Here is a 25104-nt window from a genome sequence, read left to right on the forward strand (position 1 = left end):
TTAAAAAATAACATAAATAAAGACCCTTTATGGTTTCTCATAAAGTTTTCCCCTGAGTAAGTAGCTACAAGAAAACCCCTTCTCTTCTGATTATATATATAAACTCAACTATGATATCTTAGAATTATCTTCATTTGATATCAAAAGTGGTAAGGTGTATACTTGCTGTGGAATCTTCCTGCTGGTACAATTTTTGTAACATTTTGTCTTCTATCTGGAAAACACGACTTGCCTTCACTTTCTGGTTAAAGGCTAATTTTACTTGGGTGATATGGGCTATTTGTGGATTTATTCAGTAACCAGTCACTGTTAGTTGAATAAGATTAACCATTATGGACTGATTTACCCATTGTCTCCTGCAGTTCTAAGCCTCTCACATCCTAGAAAGAGTGTCTTCCATTTGTCTTGTGTGTACCAGGTTAGGTATGAGATTTAAACTTAGATCAGCTTATTATTTATTTTCTCGACATACTTTCATGCTTTTAATTCTTTCACCAGATTGTTTCATTTCTTTAGTCTATAATGTGCCTAATGTGATTCAGCCAGTCTCTTGAACATCTTTTGTCCCATCAAAAAGCCATATCTTTTAAATTACCTTCCCAAAGAGATCATCTCTCAAAAAAACTTTTGGGTATAGCATACCAGGTTTAATTCAGGGGATAAAGTTCCAGAAACAGCAGGATCATTTCTGTGTGAGTTCTTTGGAGGACAGCCCCAAGGAGATGCTCTCCAGACAGTCAACATGGATAATTTCTTTGCTGGTCAATCCTCCAGCTTGCAGTAATGTTTATTATCTTTATGAAGGTTAAAGAATCTTTAAAAATTAGTAAGTGCTTCATGAACTTTACTTTGATTCCTGTGATTTTCTTGAAGAGAACTTGTAGTCTGTTTACCCACCTCACCACCTTTTTTGGGGGGGGGTGTAAATATCACTTGCGTATTTTTTGACTTTTTGTCATACATTAAGGTTTAAAACTGTTCACCATAACACAAAATAAATAGTAGAAAGAACAGCCCTACCAGAGCAAACAATACATGTTTTAGAACCCAATCGACTTAGGAAAATGAGGTAGAGTACTTTTTGGCAGGGGGCCTTTTGCAATATGGTTCATTAATACTCTTTAGCCAGGGATACATGTACAGTATAGTACGTTGGCTAGAGGCTAGATCACTAGGTATCACATCTAGAGCATGGGTGGAATGGAGTGGAAGAGAATATATAGATATAGATATATAGTATATATGTATCTTACATATATACATATATACTAATTTTTAAAGGAAAATATTTCAGAGATTTATAGAAATTTAATATTAATCAGCACTATCTACAGCATTATCATTTTGGGTCTGTATATATTACTCTAGATACAAAGTTTCAGAAAATGCTGAAGTTAATGCCCCCAACAAATTACAATTAGGTTTAGATAGTACATTTAGTGTTTCATTTCTTTCTGCAATAAAGTTAATTAATTGATGATATTGCCAATTTACAACTGAGAAAACACATCTGGATACATTATCCAAGGAATTCCACTGTACCCTGTTGCCTCTCAGAATTGAATGAAACTCAAATATTTGGACAATGAAACCATTTTTTACAATTTTAATTTACTTTGCCATGTTGTTACTCACAAATCATTTATATGCCACCTTCTTAGTGCTATGTGCTGATTTTTCATTAAAATCCTAAAGAAGCAGAATTAGCAAAGCATGTTATCATTATTATTCATGGTGCATTGTTGGCTAAGGTCTTTATAATAAATGTGTAATCCAAAATTATACATTGTGAATATTTATAGAACCATCCTGTAAAGAAACTGAGATTTTTAAAAATATCTAAACGAGATGTACTTCATGAGGAAAAATCTAGTTTATAAAAGGGAAATGTATCAGATAATCTATTGTAATTTTTAAATGAACAAACTTATTAAAACATGAATTGGCTATAAAATGTCATAAAATGTAGCAGATTAAGCTACTATTTTTAAGTCTTGCCAGATTTCTTTAAATGAGTTCATATATTGCTTTTTAACAATGAATTTCTGCAGACAGAAAAGAAATTAGAACTGACTTGAAGATTCTCATTATGCTTCATTCTCTGGTGGAATTTTTAGATCTTGATGGGGTTTGTTTCGTAATCAGCTTTGGCGTTCAATGGCTTCTTTTATTATAAAACAGAATTCTTGTCTAACACAGCCTCGTTCCCCCCACCCCCACCCCTCTTTTTTTGCCCTCAGTTATTGGAGTTACAAATGCATTTAAACAATGGTCAAGTCATGCTGCAACAGGCTCAGGAAACAAATGAACAACTGCAATAAGAAATGGCTAAGCTTGGGTCTAAAATCTTAGCATTGGAGAAAAACATGAGATCAGTAATGCTCAAAAGTGTGAGTTGATGGAAAATTTGAAATAACTCCACAGGGTTTCATACCTGCTATTTTATCCAGCATGAACGGTTGGTATTGTGGAAAGCATTATAAAACAATTACTTGCCATTTGTAATTATGTAATACTTGGAATGTATCCAGATGCAACTGAGTCATACATTGTTTTTTTAACTACTAGGCTATAAAATAATTGGAGAGAGAGATGAAATCTAATTAATTCAATAAAACAACTATCTGATTTAAATTTGTTTTTCTATTGACCCAACAGGTAATAAATAGAACTCCTTAAATTCTATGCATTATTGAACCTTCAGATTCCACTGAAAATATGTTGCTGCTTTTTTATTTACTTCAGGGATCAAACATCTTAACCTTCCTCCACAATTATACCAGTTTCTCCCAGACTACCTCAATATATTCTTCTTGGCAACAAAAAAACAAGTTTCTCATTGCAATAACTTACCAAAATGAGAGACTTTTATTATGACCATGAGCTGGCTAAAATTTGCCAAGGATATGAAGTGATATAATTATCACCAAACGTTTTACAAACTCTTTGAATCAAATATTATTAGACAAAAAGAATAATTCTCCTACACAGCAATGGAAATCATCAACAAAATGAAAACCTACTGAATATTTACAATTCATACATTTGCAGAATCATATATCTGATAAGGAGTTAATATCCAAAATATAAAAAGAATCCATACTACTCAATAGCAAAACTAACAATCTGATTAAAAATGAGCAGAGGATGTGAGTAGACATTTTCCTAAAGAACAGACACATGAAAAAGTGCTCAACATCACTAATCATCAGGGAAATACAAATTGAAACCACAATGAGATATCACCTCACACCTGTTACAATGGCTATTATCAAAAAGATAAGAAATAATAAGTGTTTACAAGAATGTGGAGAAAAGGCAACCCTTATGTACTGGTGGAGGGAATGTAGGAAAACAATATGGAAATTCTTCAAAAAATTTAATTGAGTGATAAAGATTTCTAGGCTTCAATTTCCTTATCTCTATTTTGGTACTAATAATAGCTATGGCTATGTCATAGAGTTTTTGAGTAGATTTAATTAGATACTCTACTTAGAGTATTCATTATTTAACACATGCTTAATAAATGGTCATTGTTAGTGGCATTATAACTATAAAATAAATGGCTATATCAAGAATCACGTACAGAGATACTTCAATTTTATTAAAACAAAGGAGTTGAAATTAAAACTCCAGAGAAGGTAAAACTTATTCCAGTCAGATCTCAGACCTACGAGCAGTAGGACAAATTAGTTGGTGCTACGGTACCAGGGCCAACACCCACCTGTCCCCAAATTTTATTAATTGAAATTGACTATTTGTTTCCAAATTTACCAATTATTAAAAAAGGCAAATGTGCTTTTAATTCAATATTTTGTTTCCTATCCAAATGTCATCGGTGATGATTCAACATAATGTATCAGCTTCAAGTTAATTTGCTGAATTTTCTTTGTCTATGTTCTTTGTTATTTTAATTAAAAAGTGGTTGCTCACTTGATTGACAGTCTAGGTGGACCAGTTCTTTGCAGCTTAAGTGAACTAGCCTAACCAAGATTACCTACATTCAGGGAGTCATTTTCACAGAGCTGAAATATTTAAACTTGTAGTCCTGTACTTCTCACCCTATTGCTTCTCTAGCTCAAGTGAAGATCTATTTTTGTCTTGGTAGTTTAAGTAAGGCATCATATTAGTGACAGGATGAATGGTTCTCATAGAGAATACAAACCCCAGCTTCTCAGTGACAGCCTGTGCTTGCCTTTCCCCAGGATAATTTCCTACTTATCAAGGGAACGAAGACAAGTGGACACAGGTCCCATTGTGCTGCATGCAACCCTTTTGAAAATCCCAGTGAAATATAAATCAGGGTTTGCATTTCAGAAACAATTACAGCAACTCTTTAGCCGAGAGGATGGGTACAGTTTAAGAAGATAAATTTGTAAAGCCCTTTCAAGAGTCAGTTTACATTAAGATGCCCAGAAAAGAAAACTGAAATGATTGGGGAGAAAAAAAGCATCTGCTACTCCATTGTAAAATTTAGGATATATCTCTACTTATACAACTTGTTCTGAAATAAAGCTATTATTCTCCTCAGGTGGCAAATATAGATAGAAACACCCAGCTAGCAAAATCTTCTTCTCAGAGTTTACAGATTGCCTTGTTTCCAAGAATAATGGTTAGTGAAGGTGTCAGCTGTTATACTTACAGCCATCACTCATGCAACAATTGAAATGATGTGCTATGTACTCATCCAAGCTTAGGGAAGGATGCTTATTATCTAGCTAGGAAATGAAGCTTCTGACATTCTCTTTGTCTGTTAAAGATAAAATGCTTAAATATATGTGATAGCTCACTGCTGAGTAAATATCTTCATGCACAGTATACCTTTGACCATCTTTTCTGAGGTTGTTAGAGAATGTGTACTACCTCTGACCACAATTGAAAGCAATTGGATGCACTTAGCCTTCATTGCCTATGGAGGGTGACTGCTTTTAGGAAAAGCAATCCTCTAATAAAAATAAATACTCTTAAAAAGAGACAAATCAGAGTATTGATTTCCACTACAATTTTTTTTGTGTGTTGTGTTTAGCAAAGCAAATAATTCTAAAAGTACTTAGGACATAGCACTTCTTTAGGATTTCCATATATTCAAGTATTTTTTTCATGTGCTTCCTTCTAAAATATTTGCTAAGTATGGAGTTATAACCTACTGAAGTTGAACGTGAATCTGAATTTGTTTGTTTTACACTAGAAAATGTGGAGAGGAACTACTCCATATTGACAGGTCCACCAGAAAAAAAAAGTCTTAATAGAAAGATTTGTTACAGTTTTACCAAAGGATCTACCTTGAGACTCACCATTGGAATATGTGAAGAAATGGCCTAATTCTTTATTTATTGAGATATAATTGACGTAGAATACTGTATTAGTTTCGGGTATATGGAATGGCCCAATTCTGATAAAGAGAATTGATTAGATTCCTGGCCTCGTTTTTTGTTCTTTTACCTTGGCACATGATGTCATATTGTTAATTGTTAATTGTTACATTGTCCATCAGGTTTCTAGGTAAAGAATTGTTTCCAGAGGTTATGCCTTCTGCTTGTAGATGTCAGTTATTAGCATCAATATGTCAGAGAGCTGTTGTGTTAAAAGATGAGAGATTTCCAATGGCAGGTATTCGGTGGTTGCGTTTTCAGACATTTTCTATGATGCTGAGTTAGAGGACACATATCACTGTTCCTCCTCACTCATTATTGGTAGTGTCTTCCTCACTACTCAGAGTGTGGTGGGGGACCAGTAACATCCTTGGTAACTGGAAGTTTGTTAGAAATGCAAAACTTCAGATCCCACACTAGGTCTGCTGAATAAGAATCTGCATTTAACAAAATCCACAGCTGATTTATAGGCACATGAAAGTTTGAGAAGCACTTCTCTATTGTATCAAAGATTCATTCCATTTGGCCCTTTTGAAACCCTCTCTTTGCTCTACCTCTTTAAGTCATTCTAAACGGTCTTTATTATTCAATTCAATTACATAATAGACTGGACTTACATGTTATATTTTGCCTTTTCTAGTGGAATATGGAGTCAGAGTTGAGGAAAGGCAAGACAAAAACTGGGCTGTTCATAATTAAGTCTTAGACATTCTGCGTTTGTCACATTAAAAATGAATTCTTCATGAATTGGTCTAGTCAAAACTACTGGCTAAATACAATACTTATTAAGTAACGATAATTATAGTAATAATGTTCATAAATGAAATAGTAGAATGAGACACTCTTTTACCTATGAATTTCTCTATTTTGTGCTTTTGTTGATGTTATAGTTGCCATCACACTGGGAAAGAATCATATTGATTTAAACCTGAAAAAAATAGATAAATAGATGCCAAAGTCTTAGGGAAGTTCTTAAAGATAGTGTCCTCAGCATTTGAAACTTTTAATGAAAATGTTCCTTTTTTCTCTTGATGAGTCTGGATATCATGGGTAATTTTTGCACACAAAATGCTTGGGCTTCTTTGGGGGATTCTCAGCATTCTATTGGCTTGAGCCACATTCAGAATCTTGTGACAACCTCTTCATTTGACCACCTTAGGACAACATCAGTCACAGTGATATCAGCTTAAATTTCTGCAAGCACATTCTATTAGATGTGCTCAATGTTTTATGAAAATAAAACAAAAAAATATTAAATAATAAACAAATAGGCAAATTATAGTACTCTAACACTTCACAATAGAAATTGTTTCCTGTATACTAATCACTATTAATTATTTAGAGTGCATTATCTACATTTCTATTATGAAAGAGCCATTATTCTTATTTTAGAGTTAAACTAATGCTCAGGGAAATTTAAAAACTTTCCCAAAATTATACAAAAAAATAAGTGATGAAACTCATATTCAAACTGAAAGCTGTACAGGGAAATTTAAAAACTTTCCCAAAATTATACAAAAAAATAAGTGATGGATCTCATATTCAAACTGAAGGCTGTACTTCCCATGGATAGCCTCTTAACTAAGGTACATAGCTCTTAACCATTTGATGTATAATGATTAATTGACGTTTTAGGCATTAGGGAAAGGAGCTCCTATAATACTTCTCAGCCCTCAACACTGAATCCTGAACCCTGAACTTGGTGCTGCTGATAATAAGTCTATTAAAGTCCTGGGTCATAGCGGGGCTCAGGTCTCCAAAGGCCATGCCTATACTCCCCATAGGAAGTTTGCATTCATTTGGCAATTTGCTATTATAGCTGCAGTAACATTTATTTGCGCTGCTCTTACATTCTGTCCTTAGGTATTTTCTCTATTATTTGTCCCTCTCATTTTTTTATTTCTCATCTTCATCAGTCCCCTTCTTTCCTTGTTATGGGCTGCTCAAACCTCCTATCCTAAAAACACAACCAACTGTCACCAAAAAAATTTTTCCATGACTTATTCTCCTTCATACTATTGCTCCATTATTCTACATTTCTTAATCCTCTCTTGCTTCTTGAAAGAGTGGCTGTATCACTTACTGTCTATAAATTATTATTTTTCACTCACTTCTGAACTCATTATCGTCTGGTTTTCTCTTCTACCACTCACTGAATTTAATTCAACCATGCTTAACAGGTTTCATTGGCTGAGGTCCAATAGCCCTCTTAATGGAGGAACATGAAAAGGGAATACAATCTATATTTATGGACTATCTACTGTGAGCCATCTTTATGCAGTAGATTTTATATATATTTTCTCATCTGCCCTCATAGTAACTGTATGATATTTTAAACCTAAATTATTATTATTATTATTATTATTATTATTATTTAAAACATAGGAAACAGATTCAGAATCTGATTCAAACCCAGTTCTATCTGACTCAAAATCCTGTACTCTTTGCTTATACAAGGAAAGAAAGAAATAGAGGGAGGTAAGAGAGAGTAAGGAAGAATGGAAAAATTAAGAGGAGGAAAGGAATGGAGGGAAGTAGGGGAAGAAAGATATGAATCCAGGTAAGTTTATCTGTAACAAGCAAGAGATTCAAATTGACTAATAGATTAATTTCATTGTTACTATTATCTTTTAATTTTATTGTACAAGAATGCCTTAATATATGACTAAAAGTGGATCATAGAAATAGGGAAAGAAAAACCAACGTTAGTAACAGAAATGTAATATGTTTCATGGGAAGACTGCTGGCCCTCTGTTAAATTATGTGTTCTTCTGAGATGAAGGCTACATCTAGGGTATTTACTTGCTAATACTGCCACCTTGCTCAACTTTCTGATGTTTTTGTTAGTGCCCAAGAAATTAGGATATAAAACTAATAGCAAATAAATTTACCAATCTGTATGTGCTATTTAAACTTTCTTGAAATTATTCAAATTTCTCTGGCCTAGAAATGAGGGCAGAATCTCAGGACAGATGGCTTGGTAATGAGCTTTTCACCTCCTTCAGCTGCCAAGCAATTTGGAAACTGCACGAGGCCAGGCCCCTGTCAGTGCAGTTCTGCACGTCAATTTGAAGACTAGTCTGACACCGGGAAGTTGTCATCATCATCAGCTAATGCTTAGCAAGTGTGACATGCCAAGTGTCATGAAAATGGAAAAAAAACATTCTGTTCTGATTGTAACTCCCTAACAAGTTTGGGATTCAACTGAATTTCTGTGTTGAACTTCTAGTTCAACTTATATCTCCAGTCCAGACACCCTTTTTAGCTTTGGACGCATTTATTTAAGTATTTGTTGGACATTTTTACTTGGATATCATGAAGATACCTCAAAGTACACATTCTCAAAACTGAGTTCTTGATATTCCCTAAGAAATCTCTTTGCTCCAGTGCTTCGTACCTTAATAATAGCATTATCCAACCATTAAATGATTCAGACCTGGGATCATTCATGACTAATCCCTTTCCTGCATCATATTCAATCACCAATGCCTGTGGATTCTACTTCTTAAATGTCTCCTGAATCTGTCCACTTCTCTCCATCCTCATTACCAAAATGAACTTTAGGCCACCATCGACTCTGACCCGCACTTGGGCATAGCTCCTTCACTGAAGACCATCAGCCTTCCCTTTTCTGCCCCATCCTCTTTCTCCATGGAGCTCTACATTAAATCATGCCATTCATCTGCTGAAAACCATTTCATGTTTTTAACTATTTAGGAAATGAAATCTAACATCTCAGCATAACTTAGAAAGCTGTTATCTACCTCCCCAGCATCACATCCTACAAGTTAGTCATTTAGTCAGCAAATATTTATTGAGTGCCTTGTTATTAGGCTCTAAACATACAGCAATGAACAAAACAGTCCCTGTCCTTTGAAACTTTCGTGCTATTGGGAACAGATAGACAATAATCATGGAAACAAACACATGAAAAATTTTAGATACATACAAATAACCGGAAGGGAGATATTTGTGAAAATGACTCCTATACATTTTCCCATCCCACCTAAACTAAGTTAGATGCTTCTATAAACATTTTGTCATTATAATTTAGCATCTCTTTATTACTTTATTTCTTGTTTATCTGCCTTCTATACTGGATCATTATGATTTGGTGAGGGCAAGGACTTGTTCTAGATATTACTATCATATTCCAATGCCTAATTATTGCTTGGCATATGTCAGATGTTTAATATTTGTGAAATAAATCAGTGGTTCCAAACCTTTTTTGGCACCAGGGACCAGTGCTCCTATGAGAATCTAATGCCTGATGGTCTGAGGTGGAGCTGAGGCAGTGCTACTAGCTCTGGGAAGCGGCTGCAAATACAGAGGAAGCTTAGCTGGCTTCATGCCACTCACCTCCTGCTGTGCAGCCTGATTCCTAACAGGCCATAGACTGGTACAAGTCCCCAGTCCAGGGGTTGGGGACCCCTGAAATAAATGAATGTTACTTCCTCAGTATGAAGTGACCGATAAGATCTTATCTCATTGGATGAAAGTAAAATATATATGATGAAATAAAAAATTGGATGTAAATAAAAAATATAGACCTTCTGTAGTTTATAACTTCAGATATTTGCAGACTTACGTCAACTATGATAAGTTTCAAACACATAAATTAATTAACTCTGTGTACTCCAAATCGCTAAATTCCTACAGATAACAAAAATACTACATATTACTGATTTCTTACTTTTTCTTCTCATTTGCTGAGAGAGCCAAATTGAGGAAGAACTTCAGAAAATTGTGAGATAGAAAAATATGCTCTGTAATTAAAAGTGGGTGGGATATGCATAATCATTTTAGGCACTGCTATGTTAATACTTTCTGTTTGTTCAATATATTTACCTTTCCAAAGGTAAATACCTATTAATCCTTTATATCAAATTTTAGTCCTTGCAAGGATTAATAGAATAGTGTTACATCCTTCTAAAGAGAAATGAAATGACCATACTCTCTTCTATCTTCAGGCTCTGTGCAGAACATTTTGTCTACCTGTGCTCACCATAAAGCCAAGCCAATCACAAGAAATATCAGCTTGAATAAAGGTTTCGATTGGCTTTTATATGCTTTAAAGAAATTTATTTGTTCCACCCTTAAAACAATGTATTTGGTTACATAATTGTCACTATTTTATCCTGTTATGGATAAAAGAAACTTATGGGAGACTGAGTTCTAAGTCCTTTGTTATTTCCTTCTTAAACCTTTTCTTACAAAATCCCACATTTTTGCTGTGGTGGTTTAAGATGTGTATCAGAGTTTCTGTTAGAAATATTAGCTTTCGAAAGGTTTTTGGCACATGGAATCTACAAGAATAGCTGTCTTATCAAGCTCCCTTAAAGATGAATAGTGTTTTTTTACTCACTACCATTCCTCGCCCAGCTCATTGCTTGCACATATATTCTAATGTAGATATCTATAGTTTGCAATCAATCAGTTGCTGGATTCCCAAATGGAAATAGTTGCGGACCGAATGCAGCACAAGTGTTATAGGAAAATCATGGGCTTTAGAATTAAAAGCCACTAGGCCAGGATATTTTTCTCAATGGCTTGATACACGCCCCCACTCCTGTTTATTCATATTTTCATCTCTCTTCAATTTCTTATCTAGAATTTACCTTTTGAATCCCTCAGTTCCAAACCACCCAAAGACTTGGTATTGGTTTCTTCATTATTGCTGGTTTAGCCAGCTTGTTGTCTTTGTAGAAACTCTTACTTGCATACAAACTCAAGAAAATAAACCCTTATTACAAATAGAAAATCTGCATACTTCTCAACTTCTTAATAATTACAGTGTACTTTACACTTTTCTGAGTTTTAATACAATATAGCTCACATCCCATTTTATAGCTTAAAACATTGGTGAAATTTGGGCCAGAAAAATATCTGGTTAATGAATTCTGTGAACCTATGTGGCAGTCAGGCTTTACAATGACTGAAGTCCCAATTATTTAACAAAAGGAAAGAAAAGTACACAAATCACAATTAGCAGTGACAGCATGGAAAAACCCATAGAGCGTGCCACCAGCAAAACTCCTCAGAGAGCTGGCTTCCCAAATGTGGAAAATATAAAACAAAACCTTCTTTATTTATGATAACTATTTGAATTTCTAATTCTCTGGGCCTTACAGGTTTATCATGAAAACCAAATTCAGTTCTCCTAAGGGGTAAGAAAGAACCACTTCCTATTGTATAAAGTTATAGAATAGCAAATTTTTAAAACCCTGTAGCATTATGTTGTCCTCTTCTGGGTTATGTAAGTCTGCCTTGGCCTTTCAAACAGAGAAACATTTCACCCTTGACACAATTTGGAATTTGGAACTGCCTGTGAAAACATGAATAACTTTATTTTTCCATTGAAAAGTCCCTAAACACAAATTGATAAATTCTCAAAGATTTCAGTGCAGAATTTGCAGGCTAGCATTTCAACTGCCAAGACCTATATTCAAAGTGTTTGAATTGCCAGATAAAACACAGCTTAAAACATTGGTGAAATATGGGCCAGAAAAATATCTGGTTAGTCTATATCTCAGGCAATCTGTATACTATCTTTTAAGCAGAAGAGATTACTAAGGTTAGATACAAGTTTTAGAAGAAGAAAATGCAGTACTGGTGGGTCACCTACCCCAAATCAAAAACCTGTATAAGTCCCAAATAGTAACACTAACTCAGAATGTCAGAAGTTTTAAATTGTTTATTTAAATTGCTCATTTCCAAAGGACTCCGTCATCTCTCCAAAAAGTCACAGGCATCCACCAGCCAAGTTTTCTTCCAACCTTCAGTTCTACGCTTGATAAATGTTCGTTGGTCTTGTTTTAGCTATTATATAAAGGATTGTGATGGCCTAGAAGCTGGCCACCTGGGATGATTTCATGGAGTTGTGGATGGACAGAGACTCGTGAAGTCAGAGTGGATATGACAGAGACAGTCTCTGACATTTTCATAAACTAAATTGAATTCTTGGGACATTTGGATCTTGGATAGCATGAGTTTTCAGCCCTGTTCTCCCTTAGCTGTTTCAATTCTGCTTTAATTTCTGCACTGATAAAGGAATAAAATAAAGTGGACCATTTTTTTTTTCGAAGTTTAGTAATGATTTGAGATGTAACGAACTGCGCATAATTAAAAAAGGAGGTTGTTTTTTTTAAATGTGTAAAGCATCTTTAGATTTTCTCCATCTCTTTTATTGTGAGGGTATATGTTCATATGTTTAACCCTCCCCCACTCCAGGGTTAGTTCAGATTTTGATGGTCTGGCTGCTGATAAGCATTGAACTATGTGTAATTTCCTATGCACACACTCTAACTCTCATCTTTTCCCACCACTAGTGCAACTCCCCTAGTATGTTAGGATATTCTCATGAGAACCCTGTCCTAGGTATTCTAGAATCATTTAGACAGAGCCAATTGGTTACCCACATTCTTTCATGTCAGTGAATATTTACTGAGTATACTTACTTTATGCCATCCTTTTATATATAATATTTTTGATTAATCCTCACAAAAATTCCTATTTTGCAGATAAAAAAAAAAATGAGTCCAGAGAGTTTAAGTAACTTGCCAAAGATACACAACAAATAAATGACATGCCAAGATGTCAATTCATGTTCTCTGGAACTATTTTTAGATACTCTTGATCACTTTGAAAAACCTTTAGCTGACTCAGTGGATGCATAACACAACGGAAGCCATATGTCTTGTGAACCCATGGGACTAGTAATGTAATATGGCCCAGTGACTGCTTTTAAGGAACTGATTTGCACTTTCTCTCCGACATTTGATTCTGTGGGTGCCAATCATATAAAAATTTGATTAATAACACACCAAACTTATCTTTCCATTTCAGAAAACGTGCAATTTTCAATCACTATTAATGACATCAGGTATCAAAGGTCTATTATTCCAAAAATCTCAGGAGAATTATAAGCAGCACCTAAACATACACATTTCCTAATTTAGAATTTAATGAACTTCCTCCTAGCTTCTTTTTACTAGCTACTTTATTAAATGTAATGAATGGCTTCTCTCAGGACAATTATTATTATTTTTTTTTTTTCAGAATGCAGGTAGCATTGAGACTCTCCTGCTCTCTGGCAGTTGTAGCTGTGATTTTAATTGGATTCATACCACTGTGATCCAAACCTCAGGGGCTCATAATGAAAATCATAGAACTGTTTGAGCAGCAAAAAACTTTAAAAATCAACTAACTAGTCCCAGTGTCTCAAACTGACAGCCCCAGGCTGCAGCTGGCCCCAAGTGTTTGTTGTTTGTTCTCCACAGTGAAGGCTCTAGTTGAGTTCTTACAATTTTTTGAACTAGTTGCCAAAATTTTTAAGTGAGTGTATTTGCAATAAAAATCTATATGTTAGGCTTCTCTTGAAAGTTTGGAATATTAGGTAGCACTGGGCCTACATTCCTATATGGGGGCCACACCAGCTGTAGCGAATAATAAATGGGGCTGATCTCTCCAGTGTGGCTCCATCCTGGTATTCCCTGATGGGTTAGAACATGGTAGTCGATGGTCTGTTGACATTGATCATTGTGCTTGTATTATTATTTTATTGTAGAAGAGTTAAGAAGAAAGAAAATATTTTTGACTCTGTCAGAAATAGGAAAACAAAATATAATCTGAGAGTGCTTCATGTTTAAAAAAATAGAAGAGAACAAATTTCTTTGTGGAAGGGAGAAATGTACCTTTTTGGTTAATATGCAATTGAAATATTTCAACTTCAAGTTCATTTATGTTATTTGCTTGGCCCTGTAAGTATTTGAGAGCCATAATTTACTCTTATTTTGTTGATCTGAACACAGAGATGGAAAGAATTAAATGCTTTCCCATGGTCTGTATTTTTAGGCTATAACTAGAATGAAGGTTTCCTCACCTTTTAGTACATACAGTGTTTGGCATGTGGGAGATAGCAAATACTTGAATGAATTTGTGGATTGAAACCTGAAAAAAAAATTATTCTAATGTTATGTAATGTTTTGAGAAAAAGGAGCTAATTTAAGATGTAGTATTAAAGAAATTTATATAAATTCAAAATGGGCATGAATACTGGAGAGTGCAAACATTGTTCTATGTGCACTTCAGAGTCAGCTAAATCTTCTCTCTTACAAGGTTTTTCACCAGGTCCATACTAGTTATTCCACCTAGAGAACTTTTATTCCTTCAGCTCTTAAAGTATTTTTAGAGTAGCCAATTAAACAGTCAGCATCTCTGATAGAAGGTCACACCAAATAACTTTATTTAGACTGGTCCCTCTTTTTCATCTTACTATCACCTTACCCTGGAAAGCAGTAGAGCCTGCTGTAGAGCAGTAGAGCAGACCTGTAGATAAGGAACTATGGCTATTGAAATTAAAGTTATATAAAATTACAAATTCAGTTTCTCGGTAGCATCGGTCACATTTCAAGTGGTCAATAGTCATATATGGCTAGTGACTGCTGTACTGACAACACAGACATAGAATGTTTTGATCATCACAGGAATTTATTTAGTGTTGCTCTAGAGTCAAGCTGACTAGATTTAAATTATATCTTTAACGCTTACTGTCTGTGTGACTTCAAGCAGGTAATTCCATCTTTCTGTGCCTTGAGAATATAAGTATCAACTTACTGGGATCATTTATGAAAATTAGATGCATTAATATATGTAATATATTTAGAGTAACCCTTAAATAACACATGGTATTTTCTCAGCAATTGTAATTACTATTAATCAAAAACCATATGAAATGATTTGTTATTTCATAAAGGAAAAGTAATACATAGATGAAGGGACGGTTGCTCACAGTAGTTGCCTATTATCTCTGTTCCGATGGTCCATATACATGGAACTCATCATGAGACATTGTAATTTTCTATGTCTGGCTCTGTTTTTTTCACTAGACCCCATGCTTTAGGAATTCATGGACTGGTGTCTTATTCCTCTTTATACTTCAGGCATCTACCATGGTGCCTTGAACACAGATGACATTCAATAAGTACTTTTTTTCCCCAACAGAGTTAAACTAACTTAAGTGCTTAAGGACTGATAGGCTTCTTACTTATTAATAGTTTAGTGGGAGTAGTAGGATTGAGATTTTGCTAATTTCACTAAATTTTTAACCATATAGAGACAATGAACTTACAATTAGTTTTAAGGACAATGTGGAGGAGGGGGGATATTTAAAATCAGAATGGATGACCACTTCACATACTTGGAAGAAAGAGGCAGGAGGGAAAGGAGAGAGAAAAGAGAGGAAACAGAGTTGATAAATCATACGGGAGAAAGCTCAATGACTAACTTTCCCAACTTCAACATTTTACCACAGGCAGATCCTGAAGCCTTAGATGTAATTATCTTGGCTGGAGTGCCTGGGCTAGAGCAAATGAAATATGTCAACAAATTATTTAATTAAGTAGAGTAGGTAGCAATGTGAAAGCAAAATCATAATACACAATAGGATGGTGTGATTGAGAACTTTAGCTGTGATGAGATAGAGTGAGACATGAAAGGAAAGGACCATGGACTTGGTTAGCCAATGTGGAAAATGAAACAAAAACTAAGATTAACAAAATGAAATTGTATTATTCAAGAAAACACTTCTTGACTATAAATGTGAATTTAAAAGCAATTGAGATTAAGCCATCATTTTAAATGAGTCAAGGGTCAGAAGGAGGACTGTAAGTGGCATTAAAAAGGGTCTCAGGATTTGTGCCATCAGCATAAAAGTGGCAGTTACAATTAAAAGCAGAAGCGAAATGACTAAGAAGTATCAAAGCTAGAAATGAACAGATGTCCAGGCATTCAGTTTACTAGGGTGCTAAAATTGGATATATTTTATATTTTATTCCAAGTTAACAAATATTAGAACATTAAAATGCATGAAACATGGTATGTATCCCATCTTGCCATGTTTTCATTACTAAGTTAGAATGCATTAGGCTGCAAGGAATGTTATGAATGCGCCAGCTTAAGCAAATGCTGAGTCAGGGGCCATCAGGAAGGGCAGTTGGATTTCTATTTTCCAAAAAAAAGAGCCTGGTCAATTTATCCTTTGTAGGGCTGTTCTTAAGTGGCCATTCACTTCCAGCAAGACTTTGAAGAAGGTGAGATTGCTGGATGACATTTTCTTTAAAGGTGGCAGTGGCCAAGTTTTGTTTTAAGTATCAACATTAAATTTAAGGAGTGTGTAGAATGTTTATGCTATACATGGAAGATGTTTTTATTGGACTTTAGTATGTAATTTACCTAAGCAATCATTAATACAAGGTAGCTGCACTATGATTGGTAGACTATTGATAATACCAGACTGCTGTTACTGGTCCTGCTTTTCTGTTAAGTCTGGAGCTTTCCATACAGACTGACTGAGGCCACATGGAGAGAACAAGGTTTTCAGTGGTACACAAACTTATTGATTAAGGAATATGACTATATTTAGACTAAGTGATGTTTCCTCAACTTCTTCTTTGTTTGATCTCAGTTCATGTGTAGGGTTCTGTAATGAGATCGTTATTGACCCTCTAATGAAGAACTTATTATGTTCCTTCGGCATGACTGGAAACAGCACATATAGTCTAGGCTATCAGATTCTTTTCTCTATTTTCAGAATACATAGTGATACATCCCTGAAAATGAAGAGAAATTTCTTCCTCCTCACTTTTATTTTTATTTGAACAAACTGCATTATATCCATTCAGTCAGTCACTTAATCTATATTTTTTGAGTGCCTAGTATGTGCAAGGTAAGTTAGGAGCTTGGATAAAATGGTCTTTGGACTTATGTTTTTAAAAAGTCCAACTTCCTCACAGCTTGTGCTTATTAACCCTGACTCCTTTTGGACATAATCTAAATGTAGTGTGGAAAAATGTATAAACCTAACATCCATGGAGGCTGTAGCTACACATATAAAGAAATATCCAAAAGAGTGTGTGCCGGTCCCTTATTTCCAATTCCCATCTACTCAAAGTTATTCCCTAGAATACTGTACACAAAAAAGGAGTGTCTGTGAACAGTTTCATTTGGCTTTCAGGTTGTGGGGTCTTTGGGAGAAGAGTATTTAGCTTCCTGTATGCACCATATCAATATCCGGAAGGATAACCACTTTTTGACCACAGAAAGGGAAACAAAATTGTGTGCAGCAATATTCATGATTACATATCTTTATATGGATATACCTAAAGATATATATATATGTAAGTTAATATATACTTTTATTATATATTTATAATTTACATATGTAAAAACTCAGTAGAAAGTAACCTAAGTTTTTAAATATGGTTAAGGCAGCTCTCACCGTAAGCATGAACTTGAAGAAGTATAATCGTGTGCGTGTGTTTGTATGTGTGTGCATATGTGTGCATGGACACATGTGGGTGTATTGGGATAGTCATGGAGGCTAGGGGAGAATGGAGAGGCAATGAGAAGGAATGCAGAGCACCGAAACACAGAATTCCTTGTTATCTCCTATCATAATTATTGAATGGATGGCACAATAATTTCGACCAGTAGTAACAGAAGTAAAAGGGAGAGAATTAAAAAAGAAGATGATTGGGTTGGAGAAAGATGGTACCCTGAGTGCATCAATAACATATTCTGCTGCTAATTTAATATATAATACTATGTATTTATATGTAATGCATTGACATGTATACACACATATACACAAACAATATATGCATAAATTGTGCACCAATAGTAAATAGAAATGTCCTCCACATTTCCAAAGTTTTGAAATTGATAATAAGCTTTCTTTGGATGATAGCAAAGTTAAGCCATTTTTATTTATAAACTATATTCTGAAAGTAATTAAAAAATCCATCTCTATGAAATTTGCTACAAAACGAGTACATTTTAAAATTGATGAAATATGTATATCATTTACAGCCGAACCCACCTGTGATTACATGGTTTTTAAAAAGCCAATAGTTTTTTCAGTATTCATCTAAAATATCCTCATTGAATGAGGAGATAAACAAATCTGCTATTAGAAGATGAAAGGAACATGTATATGTAAAATCATCAAAGAATGTACTTGAGAGAATTACATAAATGCTTGAGGAAAATTTATGTAAATATCAATTTTTAGAAACTTAAATGCAGAAAAGTTCCAAAAGTGGCATACTATCATGTCATAAATATGTATCATTCTAAAAGTAATGCTGAAGGCATGAAGCATTTCCCTTTGGGATAAACACCGTTTAATGAAAATAGAAAAACATTTCCAAAGTATCTTGATTGCTAAGTGTTTACATCAGCTACAACTGTTTCAGTAAAAAATAAACACAGATATTTCGGGAGAGAGGATAATTGAAGTATGCTTTTTCTTGAAAAGATGTGGCTTAAGCAGTAGATATTTCAAAGATTCAAATATTTTTAAGGGTTTAAAATAAGACCTACGAAGTTAAATAATAGAATATATTTTCTAGGACATTTTATAAGTTTCTTTAACTAGCTCTGCTGTTATTCTCATTCTTGTAACTATGTCCTTATGGTATTAGAACACAGAGAACAGAGGTCAGGACAGGAGCATGGATGAAAGAGACACTGGGCTTAGGGTACTGCACACATACTAATGCTAGGAACTTGAGATAAATTTTACCAAAATAAATAGCTAATATTGAGTGCTTATTATGTGCCAAGTTTTGTGAAAAATGGTTTTCATTTATTTTTAAAATTTAATCCTTCTCAAACCCTATAAGAAGTTGTAATTATTATCCCCATGTTGGGGAAGAAATTAAGATGTAGAATGATTTAAGTTAACTTACCCAAAATCAAATAACTAGAAAATGGCAATGCAGGACTGGAACTTACTTAGGAAACTATGCTTTTAACCACTGCTCTATGTGGCCAACCATATTAAACCCAACTATAACTCTTTATGATTAATTTTATCTCTGGAAGTCAGAGAACTGAAAAATAACCTGCCCAAGGTTATTTCACAGATTAAATGTCAGAGCAGGATTTAAACTCAATCTAATTCCAAAACCATCTTCCACTGTGCTTTGCTGCCTTTCATTTGAGATGTTGCCAAATACTTGTGTCTCATACTGGTACCTGCAGTCTATTGGGCTGATAGTATCTGATCAAAGCCTCTCATAAGGTGCTAATGTATTTACAGGGGCCAGAGGAGAACCCCTACCTAAAAGTCCATGCGACTTGTTCAGCCATAGTCAGAATCTGTCATGTTAACATCATGCCATGGTGGCCCCCTCATGGGACCTATATCTAATATAATACAGAATTGACATAATATAGAATACTATATAATCTCAAAATGAGCTAAAATGTATAAATAACCATAAATCATGGGCAGTAGATTTGAGTAAAAAAGTCAAACTAGACATGTTATTATTAATAATAATGAGAATATCATATATGTACTGGAGTGTCTAGGAATTAAATGAACATTAAGAAATATATCTGAATACATATAATCTATTGTGCAACTAAAATATCGACTTTTGTTTAGAACCATATTTTTAAATTAATGTAGCCTTATACAGATAATAATCATAACACTATTCATTATCATGGATAGTAATTAAAATAAACATTATTCCTTGGAAGGATGTAATGCAAATAATGTTTGATATACTATATTATTAAAAAGGAATTCTTCTGCCTCAATGCCAATTATGCAGATCTGTGGAAGAATTTCTTCAAAATAACCCTTGAGGATCTAGAGACTTAAAATGTATGTGACTATTTCACAATTGCTAGAATGTGGGTGTGTTGACAACAGAAATAAAAAGTTCGCAATTATTAGAAATGTACTCCCCTGAACAGATCATTTTTAGTGAGTCCAGAGGCCTTTCGAACTTTGCCAAAACAGATGTTTCATGCAGAGAAGGCTGCTGAGACCAAATGCTAGAATTATTAAGTAACTATTAGAGGAATTCTATAGAGGAAGAGTGCTAGGAAGGACAGAATTTGATGTGACAAATGACTTTTCAGCATTGCTAAGGAATTTATGTAGTGAATTTCCCCTTAATTCAATAGCCAGCAAATAAAGCAATAAATTTAAACATGCCCAGCCACTTGGAAATCATTTCTCCTCTTAAAAGGAGTTGTAAATAGGAAGCAGAACTCAGATGGTCGAGTTGATCGTGTTCTGCTCTCACGTGGCCCATTCTTCAGCAGCGAGTTTTCCCAAGAGGTCTGAGGCTGATACACTGCTCACCTCTGGAGTCCTGCCCCAGGCAGTTGACATTAAGTGCCCCGACATGGAGCAGATCCTTCCCCCTGCATCAGCCTGGCTCACCCTCCTTTCCCAGACCGGAAGGGGCTCCAAGGCAGAAAATGCAGACCCATTGTGACACAGGGACTTCTGGCATGCACTTCTCTTTTCCCTCCATCTGTTGATTCCTTTAAGTCTGGAAAACTGGAAAATACCCCTGAAGAAATAGAACTAACCTCTTTCATGCCAGGGGACAGTGTAACTCAAGAAAAATTGTTCTTTCTTCATTAAGGAGTGGATGTTATTTAGCTAGTTGTAGGGCTCTTTTTATTCTGACAAACACAATTGCAATAAAAATACTTGCTACATTATGTGGAAAAAAGTAAATAAAACAAATAAATATATAAATAAAATAAGTAAAGCCTGGCTAAAGGGTACTTTAAACTTAATGTTCCTATGATGCATCAACTTACCATTCTCTGTAAGTTACTACGTTATTAAAGTCACCACCAAGTGAATCATTATTAAGGATACACTTATAACTGGAGTCTGGGTCCTGATCAACTATTTTGTTTTCCTTCTCTCCGTAACTTCATTGTTCCACATTGCAAGAAAATCAGATTTGGTTAACTCTGTAGAGTTGGATTTTTCTTTACTAGGATTGCCTGTTTGAGAATTTTCATGATGCTGAAAGATTAAGGAATATGTCCTACAAGTAATTTAGCTAGCCTTGTGAAAGTTCTCTAACTAAAAGAAGAAATAGCTGATAAACTTCAAGTTCATGTGAGAGTCTTGAAGGATTAATTCACTACTAAAGCTACTACTCTGTTGATTATCCACATGTGGTTATCAGACAAATCTTCCTTTCTGTCTTGCTTAAAGTGCAACCATGCGACTGCTTAGCTCTTGAAGTATATTGTCAGCACAAATAGGATCTCTATTTGCTAGGGAGAAAAATGTTAAAACAAAAGCCCTAAGGAGAAATGGTGTGAAACAAGGGTTTTCAAGAAACAAACAAACAAACAAACAAAACAAACAACTCTGTTTCTAATGAGGCTGATTCTCTAATCCATGAGAGAGGCCCCCAGGTCAACAGGGGTGGAGTTGATCTAGTCTGGAAAAGCTGGACGATAACTCTGGAAAGAGGCAACTTGGAATATTGATCTGGAAACTAGGAAAACTTGGTTTCTAGTCCTGAGTTTTCCACTAACACGTTGTGCCATTGTGGGCCATGTTACTGTACCCCTCTATGTTTATTAGATGAGGAAGAAGAGAGCTTATTAGCAGATCTCCATGGCAGTTGCCAGCCTAAAATGCCACCGTCTCACTTGAAATTGTACTTGAAATTTCCTGAATACCAAAGTCAGAAATATTATTTAAAATTAATTGGAAATATGTCTCACATTCTCATGTAAGTATATTAGGAAATTATAAAGTGTGTGCACATCTAGTTTTTTTTGACTTGCTTATTTATAATCATGCATTAAAGAGTAGTAATATATTTTTAATTCTAAGAAAGAAAATATTGTAGGATCGTTTGGGCAGGTTCTGTATTTAAGGCACAAAGTCCCTTTTACTAAATCCCTACTTAAAATCCTAAATGGGATATCTTTATTTCCAAGGAACTAATGATCTCACAGGATTTCATACAGTATTCCTGAATTTTATCTAAGAAGAAGATTCATTTGAAATTGATGAAAGTCTATTTCTTAAAAAACAAGTTTTCTACTTTTTTCTTTCTAATCAAACTATTGGAATAAACTAATTCATTAATACATTTCACTATGTCTGAGTGCCTACTAAATGCAGATCACTGTGCTAAGAACTGTGGGGATTAGAAATGCCCACTGGGAATTTGTAATAGAAAAGTATAGGATTATACTTACATACTGACAGGATTCAAACATTCAAAGAACTATGTCAATTATTTCCATTTTATATTTCTTTTCTTTTTTCTTTCTTCACTCACCTTATCTCAAAGAGGGAAGAAGAAACATATATCATTTTTGTAAGACTATACTTATAGATAAATGCTTTATCACTAGGGAGAAAGTTTTTGTGGTGCAGAGAAAAGGCTGTAGTCATCTTTTGTCTGGTAATGTTAGGGTTGATACAGTACAGACCACGTCTGTTTTGAAAGAGAACCAGCCCTGATCCTTGGGCATCAGGGTGTGCCTGACATTGATGTCAGCGCTGCTTCTGAAGGCTGCTGTTAGGCATCGCAAAGCACCTTAAGGGAACATTTGCGTTCATGTGAGGAGCACTGCTATCTGACTTTCTGGTGACTGACTGTAAGTCTTCTTTCCATGCATACAAAGACTAGGGGTGCGAGAAATATCAAAGGGCGGAGGGTCTGAGATGCTGCAACACTGGACAAGAGTCATTTTGCTATACCCTTGGGGCGTGGATGAAGAATCCCTAATCTAGGATTCCCCTGCCCCCATATTTTTCATGCTGAACTGCATCAAAATTTGGGTATTGTTAGACTATAACCTTTAGTCAGTGAAGGCTGGCTATAGTCTACACAGTGAATAAGTGAAATGTGTTGTGACTACACTGGATTATAGTGAAAGACTGTTTTACAATTCTTTGGTGGCAAGAATTGGCTTCAGGGAGTAATTTAGAAGGGAAAGGAGATATATTAGAGGGTGGAGAATTTCCTAACAGTTAAGAGTTGTGTAAAGGCGGAATTGGTCAGCCATTTGGTATTCATCAGCACAGACAAACCAGGAATGTGGTGACATATTTTGGAGATAAGGGAAGTCGAGTTGCCACGGAGTATTTGAACTGTCTCTGTTTCTATGAATCCGTGAACTAACTCTCATCTTTTGAAAGGTTTCTACTGAAGGAGACTTCAAAGCATGTAAGTGTAGTGCAGATTTTCCTAAATTCTGTCACATGCAGTGTGAGCTCTTGGTGATACTAGTTATGCCAGAAATAAAGGAGTTTTGTGACAAAACATGTTTGGAAAATGCTATACATTAGACACTAGAACCCTCTGTTGAAGATTCATAATGCATATTACTAGCACATTCTGACAACATCGATAATAAAGAAAATTGTTTAATCTTTGTTTAACTTGGCATTTCTCAAACATATTTATTCTAAACATCGTAACTCTTATTGTTCTATAAAACCAGTGTTCTAAAAGTCTACAGCTTGAGAAATATTCTGTGATAAAAAGAACATGACTTTTTGAGTCATGTCAACTTGGGTGGCAAGTCTGGCTAAATGGTGACTATTTCCACCAGTTACTAATATCAGAATTTTTCTTTTCACTTGGGCACCTAATCATCTCTCTTGCAGTTTAAAATTCATTTTAGTCTGCCTTTGATGGAGATTGGAATGGTGTCATTAATCATTAAAATAACCCTGATTGCACGATTTGGTGAAACAGCTGAGGCTTCATTGCCCAGTCTTCACCCATGGGATGGAGGGCCTCAGCTGCTCTCATCCCCAACCCTATTTTCACGGAGGAGCTTGGCTTTAATTGCTATTCCTAGATAAACTTGGAGCTGAGGAGCACAATATTAAAGGGAGTTCTAAGCAGGGTGCTTGAAGATTGAAGGACACCCACTCAAACAGTATTTCCCTTCCTTCTTTGAACTTCTACAAAATTTTGCTTGAACCTGTTATGGGGCTAGCATTTTAGGATTGTGGTGGGTTGTGTGTCTAATGCATTCTCTCCCTACACCCATGAAATTTATTGTTTTATCTTGTATCTTAAATATCTTTTGTTCTGAGTGCAATGATGTTTTTTTCAACAAACCCATAATATGAGTCTCCATGCAGAGCCTCAGAGCTTAGGCTATCTTCTCCATTTTAGTTCTTATAGGAGCAAAATTTGAATTGAAAAAACTTAGTACTGTATATCATTTCAATAATGCTTTTCTTTGTAGAACATGACTTCTTCCTGAAATACGACACCTAAAGGAATAATCCATTATTATCATAATAAGGTCAGGAGAATGTCTCAGAGTGGATATCCAATTTACTTAGGGACTTTCAGTGGTTGGTGGTTGAGGTGCAAATTTAAATATATCTTTTGTTGATGATTAGTCAGTGTTCTTGTAACAAACTCTCTTTTTTTTTTTTCTTTTTGCCAAGGGCACTTTCTTTTTGGAAAGCTTGGTAATAGAGGGCACAAGTACACCTGGGTTCAATTGTCTTTGGACAAGTTGCCTTATCTTATCCTCAGATTCTCCATCTATAATAGGGATAATGATTCTAGGGGGTACTGTTAAAAGTAAATGTGAAAATAAAAGTGCATACATACATAGTGCTTGACACATTGGAAGTGTTCATAGAAGTTAACTTTTTGTATGACAATCAGGTGAGACCCATTGTGTGAAAGTGCCTTGGAAAATAGATGACAGTATACAATTATAAAATGGTATTATTGTTATTAACTTATTAAATGTGCCTGCTGAAAGGTTGGCACCATTTAATAGTGCTGGAAAGTCCTTTTCTATTTTGCACTTTTTTCTCTTCCAAATTTTCTTTAAGATTTTTTTCAAGAATATTATACTGGCTGGTCCAACTTTAATACTTAGTAGGAGAAAAGAGTGGATT

General features: G+C 34.9%; 1 protein-coding gene across 1 annotated transcript in view; it reads left to right on the top strand.

Moving 5' to 3' along the window:
• Nucleotides 1-25104, top strand: part of LMNTD1 (lamin tail domain containing 1) — a 254462-nt gene that overhangs the window by 58435 nt on the left and 170923 nt on the right. The window contains exon 2 of the mRNA XM_039882461.1: nucleotides 10343-10420. The gene's annotated coding sequence lies outside the window, so the exon portion shown is untranslated. The remainder of the gene's footprint in view (nucleotides 1-10342; nucleotides 10421-25104) is intronic.

Source organism: Pteropus medius, unplaced genomic scaffold (assembly GCF_902729225.1).
Source record: "Pteropus medius unplaced genomic scaffold, Ma_sr-lr_union100, whole genome shotgun sequence".
NCBI lineage: Eukaryota > Metazoa > Chordata > Mammalia > Chiroptera > Pteropodidae > Pteropus > Pteropus medius.